Source organism: Diceros bicornis, chromosome 26 (genome assembly GCF_020826845.1).
Source record: "Diceros bicornis minor isolate mBicDic1 chromosome 26, mDicBic1.mat.cur, whole genome shotgun sequence".
Taxonomy (NCBI): domain Eukaryota; kingdom Metazoa; phylum Chordata; class Mammalia; order Perissodactyla; family Rhinocerotidae; genus Diceros; species Diceros bicornis.
In genome coordinates, this window is record NC_080765.1 from 7,200,353 (window position 1) to 7,208,055 (window position 7,703).

Genomic DNA, 7,703 nt, shown 5'->3' on the forward strand with positions numbered 1-7,703 from the left:
TAGTTTAGGGGCATGTGGGGAGGAGAGAAGCCTGACTAGTCTGGTCAAGCCAGACTAATAGTAGATTAGATCTACTAATAGTAGATTCACATGCAGTTGTAAGACATAATACAGAGAGGTCCCATGTATCCTTTACTCATTTCCCCCTGGAGCAACATCTTGAAAAACTGTGATAGCATACCACAACCAGTATATTGACATTGGTAATATTGAGATACAGAACATTTCATCATCACAAGGATCCCTCGTGTCGATCTGTTTTTGGTAGCCATACCCATTTCCCTCCTGCCGCCATCCACACTGCCCCTGGCAACCACTAATCTGTTCTTCTTTGCCATAATTTTTATTATTTCAAGAATGTTGTATAAAGGGAGTAATACACTATGTAACCAATTCGAGATTGGCTTTTTATTTTTCGTTCACCATAATTCTCTGGAGAGTCTTCCAAGTTGTCGCGGTGTATCAATAGTTCATTTTTTCCCCCATTGTTGAGTAGTATTCCGTGGTATGGATGCACCACAGTTTGTTTGACCATCACCCATTGAAAGATAGCTGAGTCGTTTCCCGGTTTGGGTTATTACGAATAAAACTGCTGTAAACAATTGTGTACAGGTTTTTGTGTGAAAGTAAGTTTTCATTTCTCTGGAATAAAATTGCTGGATTCTATGGTAGTTACATGTTTTAATTTTTTTTTTTCCTTTGAAGAAACTACCAAACTGTTCCCCAGAGTGGCTGTACCATTTTACCTTCCTATCAGCAATCTGTGAGTGATCCAGTTGCTCTGCATCCCTGCCAGCATTTGGAGCTGTCACTTTCTTTTTAGCCATTCTGATAGGTTTATAGTGATATCTCAACCACATAAGTGATGTTATGACTATACACTGCTGTCACCAGAGGGTCTCCTGCTGTGAGGGATTTCCCCTTCTCTTGCGAGCTATCAAATCACTGCCCATACAAAGTTCAGTGTGTGCTGTTGCCAGCTTGTGGTCATGTCTTTTTCCTTGATCAGCCTCCAAATCCTTGAATTTACCCCATTGTGATGAATCTAAGGATCAGTGTCCAGATTAAGCAAATACCCAGATGTGGAAATGTCTGGCGATCTCACCTCACCTAATAAAGGCTCTTCGCTTTCTGGAATCTTAGTGCATCCGGTCCTCTTCACTTCCACAAGCTTTTGGTCTTTTAAAGCATGCAATTTCTTAATGTGTCCTTTTTCTCTAGTCGTTGTCATGCCTTTACTTAATAACCTTACCTGGAAGCAGAAGTACCAGCAATTTCTTCCGGCTTTATTGAGATACGATTGACATATAACACTGTGTAAGTTTAAGGTGTACAACGTGATGATTTGATACACATGTGTATTGTGACATGATCACCGCAATAGGGTTAGTTAACACCTCCATCATCCAGCAATTTTGCTAGCACCAAGTGCCAGCCTCTTTCTCCTCAGCGCAGAAAGCCTCTTCTTTCTGTTTGGACTCTTCTCCCACCCTGGAAATTGGCAAATGCCCCAGGGAGAAGCCAGTGTGAGCCAGGCACTCACGTCCGCGCAATTCCCTTTTTTCAGGGATCGTAGCTCCCCAAGTCCTATCTGCACTGGCTTCTGCCCAGTGTCTTAAAACAGTGTTTTGTGTGCTTTGTTGAGCTTTATAGCTGATTTTGGTGGGTCGGGCCAACTCAAGCTGCTCAAGACAATTGGAACGTGAAATTCTTTTGCCCCGAAATGTTTTAAACCAAAGAATTTTTCTTTTTCTTCATTTTTATGTAGAGAAACACTTAAACAGGAATTTCAACGGCAATAATAATTCTTCCAGCAAGCACTCTCCATAATTTACTATTAGAAGTCACATAAAACCCTTGATGTGTTCTACTCAGATCCTAGTTAAAACATGCATTTAATTTTAACTTTTGCTGCTGAGTTTGTATCAGGCACATCTTATGCACCACTTCAGATTCTCTTGGCTTCCCGTCTCTCTGGTTGCACACTTCACTATAGCAACTAGCTCTGCAGAGCTGTCACGCACATTACGCAGTTGCAGTCCAAGAGCACCCCTCATTTTGTCCTGTGCTACATGCCTCTCCCCTCCCAGGTCTGGACCTCCAGGTTGATGCTGAGGAGAGAAATTCCCCATGATCAAAGCCCACATATGCACAACCAGGTTCCTCTTTGTGTGTCAGAGTGTTTGTGGAGAGCGTGTGTGTGTGTGATCACAGGGCGTATGGTCATTGTGGGATGTTTGAGGTTCTGTGCTGAGGATGGATAGTCAGGATGTGTGTGTGTGTAGTCAGAGGATGTTTCAGATCTTGCGATATCGGGAGGAATCGGGTGAGTGTAGGTGTTGTCAGCGTTTGCTTGTGTTCAAGGGTGTGTGGTCACTGCGAGCTACGTGTGTGTGGTCAGGATATGTTCAGAGGGTGAGGGCGGAGAGAGCATTGTCCGGCTGCTACCTGTTCAACACTCCTCACCTCTGGTGCACCACTGAGTCCAGTAAAGGCACGAAGGGGATCTCAGGGTCCTGAGGAAGGAGCAGGGAGGTCAGAGCTGCAGGATCTGCTAGGGCTCGGGAGATGGGAGAGACCTGGATCCCGACCAGTGAGAGAAACAGGAATTCAGGGTCTGAAGGCTGGGGGACCTGCAGGCCTCGGTGATTACAGGTCTGTATGGGAGAATGATTGAGGGGTTTGGTCAAGAGATTAAATGGGGGATGGGAGGTTGCGTTACAGGGCTCTGGCACGGGTGTCTGATCCACTTGGGGAGTGGAGATCAACGCAGTCTGTGATTTTGGTGTTTTTCCAGGGTCAGTGATTGTGGTTGAGTGGGGTCAGCTGTTTGTGTGCCTTTGTGGGGTCAGTGATGGGTGCCTGTTAAGCAGAGATTGGGCATGTGCGGGGTGAAAGCAGACGTCCTTGTCTTGTTCCTATATTAGGAGAACAAACTTCCCCTCAATGATCAGAATCTCCTCCAGTGGGGGAGAAGGTCCTGCAGTGAGTGGCTCATGGAGCCCCACTGGTTCCCACTGCCCCTGACTCACGGCCTAGGGGAGCATCCAGCAGAACCTCCTGGAGGAATCGCATCTTGTTTTTTAAAGTAAACATGTAATAAGTTCCCAGAAAACCCCTAAAAAATGATCGCAAAGTCTTCAAGGCCCATAGGAACTGCCAACCTGAGGGAAAATGTGCAGTTTTTCATGTGAGCTATGAAAAACCTATAGCCCACATCATACATTATGGTGAAAGACTGGATGCGTTCTCCCTACAATCAGGAAAGGGCAAGGATGTCTGCTCGCTGCCACCTGGGCATCAAGGTCGAGTCTGAGCTCTTGGGGTCGGACAAGGGTTGGGCTGTGGATCTGGAGGTCTCTGCTTCAAGGACATTTTGGGTCAGGGTGTATGTTTTAAATCTGAGCGATATTCAGCTTTCTTCATTTCCATCCTAATAAACCTTCCAACAGTGTCCCCACGGGTGCAGGTGCGAAGCTGCTTCGCGAATGACAGCCCGGCCTCTCCAGAGGGACGCGCCCAGGGAAGTATTGTGATTTTGTTTGACTAAAAATGCAGGGTTTTTGTGTGTGTGTGTGTGAGAGAAGGATTAGCCCTGAGCTAATGTCTGTTGCCAATCCTCCTCTTGTTGGGGAAGATTGGCGCTGGGCTAACATCAGTTCCCATCTTCCTCTACTTTATACGTAGGATGCCCGCCCCAGGGTGGCTTGATAAGTGGTGCGCATGTCCGCGCCCGGGATGCGACCCTGGGAACCCCCGGCCGCTGCTGAAGGGGAGCGCGCGACCTTGACCACTACGCCACCAGGCTGGCCCCTAAAACCGCAGTTTTTGAGACATCAAGTGTAGCAGTTTTCTTTTGGGATTGGTGACAGAAAGTTTCTTGTTTCAACACATTCACCTTTCTTTTCCCCCTGTTAGTGTGAGACTATTTGAGAACAAAAGAAAAGCGCGTCTCTACGACCTAGACCCGCGAACCTTCAGCGCCCGCGAAGAGCGGTCCGCGTGGGAGGAGCCCGGACCCCAATCCCGACACAAACGCCCCCAGCTGATCCCACCCTGCGAGGGCGTCTGCGTTAGGGGTCTTCCTGGGGGAACAGACAACGGCCCTTCTCTTCAGCCCTCTCCACACGCCTCGGTTCGAGCTTCGGGAGAATTCCTCGTTTCAGGCACGGAAACGATCTCCAGGTCTGTGTCCAGAAGGCGCTCACTTGACTGTTCTAATATTTTAAAATCCCCTCTCATTAAAAAGAATATGTATTTATATATTCTACTAGGGGATATATCTATAGATCCTTTACATCCCGTAACTCTATATCTCCAACATAAAGGGAAACTCGTATCACTTGCTATATTTGAAAAATGAAATACGTTATTGAAACAACAAAGCACACTTCATCCCGTTGCAACTTGACGTGGCGCCGTCCAAGCTCCGAGAAATGCTGGGAGGGCGAAGGCTGGTTCTTCAGCCGCTGCAGCAAATTCCCTGCAGCGTCTGCGGTGGAAGCTTTGCTGCGGGTGCTCTTGTATAAATGACGTGGGACCTCCTAAATGTCTTCCGGGAGGCCTGGATATGGGGGGCAGCGGGGGCGGGGGGGCGGCTAATGCCTGTGCCAAAAACCAGCCTAGAACCAGAGACCTTCAAGCCTTCAGTCTAAAGCGTTCCCAACCGGGCTAGTCTGCCTGTCAGCGTGGGGCTGTGACACACAAGGAAATGTCTCAACTAGTCTTTGTTCCCAACTCAAAACCATCGTTCTGTTCTGCATGTCCTAAAACTCCAAAATGGAAGGTTTCCAGTCACCCCAGCAAAGATAGAGAGAGGCCTTGGCACCTCAGGAGGTGTGTATGGTGCCCAAGTCCGGGACAACCCGCCAGTTAGGTGACTCCTGCGTCCAGAATCTCCCTGATGCCAGCTCCTCCGCATTCTGCTCAGCGCAGTGAACAGAGCGCTGAATCCTATTATCCAATTTACAATCCAATTTCCAATTTCCAGTACTGAAATCCCGTTGTCCACGGTCACGCTGGACCTTCCAACCACAAAGCATTAATCTCCCCTCCCTGACCCCTTTCTTTAACCTGAAAGATCACATCAGGTGGCAAGACATACAGAGCCCAGTGTTTGCAGGCTCTCAACACTCATTGTAGTGTTTTTGTTGCCATTGTTTTGTCTTTGTTTTTTTGTATCCGATGAGATTTCTACAATGAGTGTTATTTTTTAAAGCAAAACAAAACCAAAAACAAAACAAAAACTTCTAAGTACCCTTTTAAAGGTGGAAATAGCTTTCCTCTGTAGGTATGACCCACGTACAAATCCTCGTGCTGCTCCGTGTGCAGAAGGACTGGGGAGAAGAGAACCCAGATCCCTGACGACCCCACCCCAGCTTTCCCTGTGAGCCGTGCCTCGCATTTGCCACAGTCGCTCCCCAAACCTTGCTCCCTAAGGCCTCCTCAGGGAGGTGGCTTTCCCGGGGGCGAGTATTCCCTGCGCCCTCAGCTTCTCACCTGCTTCATTGACATTTACATCCCACTGTGAATAGCCCCCGTTATAAAAGGGACCAAGAGCTCACAGTCAGTCCCAGGCCAAAATAAGGGCAGGGTAAGAAACAAATACTGGACGCTGCACCCGACAACCGCTGAAACTCCCCTTCTAAAGCACAAAAAAGGCACCGGCTTTCAGGACCTCGTGGCGCAACGGTAGCGCGTCTGACTCCAGATCAGAAGGTTGCGTGTTCAAATCACGTCGGGGTCAAGGTCGTGGCTTCCATCTTTAGCAACCAGCATAAATTTTTTCCCCCAGCTCCCAACCTCGGACTTTCTCTGACCTTTTCTTTCGTCCAAAGGGACTTGTGAACAACTCAATAACGGACAGGCACTTAAGCTGAAGGGTAAGGATGACAGAGAAGGGAAGAAAAGCCCACATGAGCCGAAATTTAGGTCCTTCTGTTCGTTTCCTTATCAAGACCATGCTTCAGATAGGACATTAAAACAGGGCATGAGGAGACTTTGTGAACGAATTCACTCTGTGTCAAAGCGGTTTTATTGGGTCCCCAGACGGGTCTGGCACAGTCTCCCTGGGTTGATATTTGTGTCACCTTGATGAAAAAGTCAATTTCCCAATTCTTTCCCCCTCCTCCCACCCCTCTCTGTCTGTCTGTCTGTCTGTCTGTCTGTCTGTCTCTCTCTCTCTCTCTCTCTCTCACACACACACACACACACACACAAATACACAAACATATTTTTCATGGTTTGAGCTTCCTTTGTCAAAAGCCCCTGAACATTGTGGTTAAGGGGAAAATACTGTGAAGCTGATTCACAATTCATGTTGAGGATGAGGTCCTTGAACTCTCTGCGAGTGGAAAATTATCTTGGCATTTACCACCCTTTTACTTAGGATTCATCTAAATGCGGCTCTCCGATAGGGCTATGAAACCACCAAGTTCCAGATACGAGCCAGTTGTCGTGACCTGAGAGCAAGGCAAAACCGACATTAGCGGAAATGGAGATCATTGCGGATTCATCAGGATTAAGCTTTCACTGCGCCAGCCCCACTCCCTCTTCAGTTTTCAGTCTGTCCTTTGCTGAGCCGAAAGAAATAATAAAAAGCCTCCTCTAGGTACGGTTTTTAAAGGGCTGTGATTGATGAAATCTTCAAATTGATAGTGTAGCACTTGCTTTGACGTCCAAGTGATTTGAACACCCAACCTTCTGATCCAAAGTCAGACGTGCTACCAGTTATGCCACGAAGTCACAAACACCAACCCTTTTTGTGTATGTAACGTGCTGATTTCCTCATTTCTCAGTTGCCAAAGTTCAGTATTTGCTATCCGTGAGTCCAGACAGTTTGGGATTCCCTCTAGGCTTCTTGTCCTTTCATTAACAGGAAGTACAAAGCAAGATGAAAAGGTGGGTAAAGTAGACATGAACAGGGTTGTGGGGTGGGGGTTCGGGGAATACCTACCCTGCCATCCACTAACGACCCGCCCCCTCTGGGGGTTTTGAGGCTGCGGCTATCCTGCGCGCTGGTCCCGCCCCGTCTCCAGGACTTCAGCTTCCTGCAGCCACTAAGCCAGAGCTTTACTAAAAAGGAATGTGAGGGGGGACGAGGCGAGTTCCCTTTGACATGGGAGCGTCCTAAGGACCAGCAGGCGCCAGAGGGAAATTCTACCCACCCCGGGGTAGAACCCCCCCCCCCCCGAACCCCCACCCCACAACCCTGTTCATGTCTACTTTACCCACCTTTTCATCTTGCTTTGTACTTCCTGTTAATGAAAGGACAAGAAGCCTAGAGGGAATCCCAAACTGTCTGGACTCACGGATAGCAAATACTGAACTTTGGCAACTGAGAAATGAGGAAATCAGCACGTTACATACACAAAAAGGGTTGGTGTTTGTGACTTCGTGGCATAACTGGTAGCACGTCTGACTTTGGATCAGAAGGTTGGGTGTTCAAATCACTTGGACGTCAAAGCAAGTGCTACACTATCAATTTGAAGATTTCATCAATCACAGCCCTTTAAAAACCGTACCTAGAGGAGGCTTTTTATTATTTCTTTCGGCTCAGCAAAGGACAGACTGAAAACTGAAGAGGGAGTGGGGCTGGCGCAGTGAAAGCTTAATCCTGATGAATCCGCAATGATCTCCATTTCCGCTAATGTCGGTTTTGCCTTGCTCTCAGGTCACGACAACTGGCTCGTATCTGGAACTTG

General features: G+C 47.8%; 1 non-coding gene across 1 annotated transcript; it reads left to right on the plus strand.

Annotated features, from left to right (window-relative positions):
* The first annotated feature begins 5,674 nt into the window (after positions 1–5,674).
* On the plus strand, positions 5,675–5,746 carry TRNAW-CCA (transfer RNA tryptophan (anticodon CCA)). The gene has a single exon. It is a non-coding gene; the product is annotated as a tRNA-Trp (tRNA).
* The last annotated feature ends 1,957 nt before the right edge of the window (positions 5,747–7,703 follow it).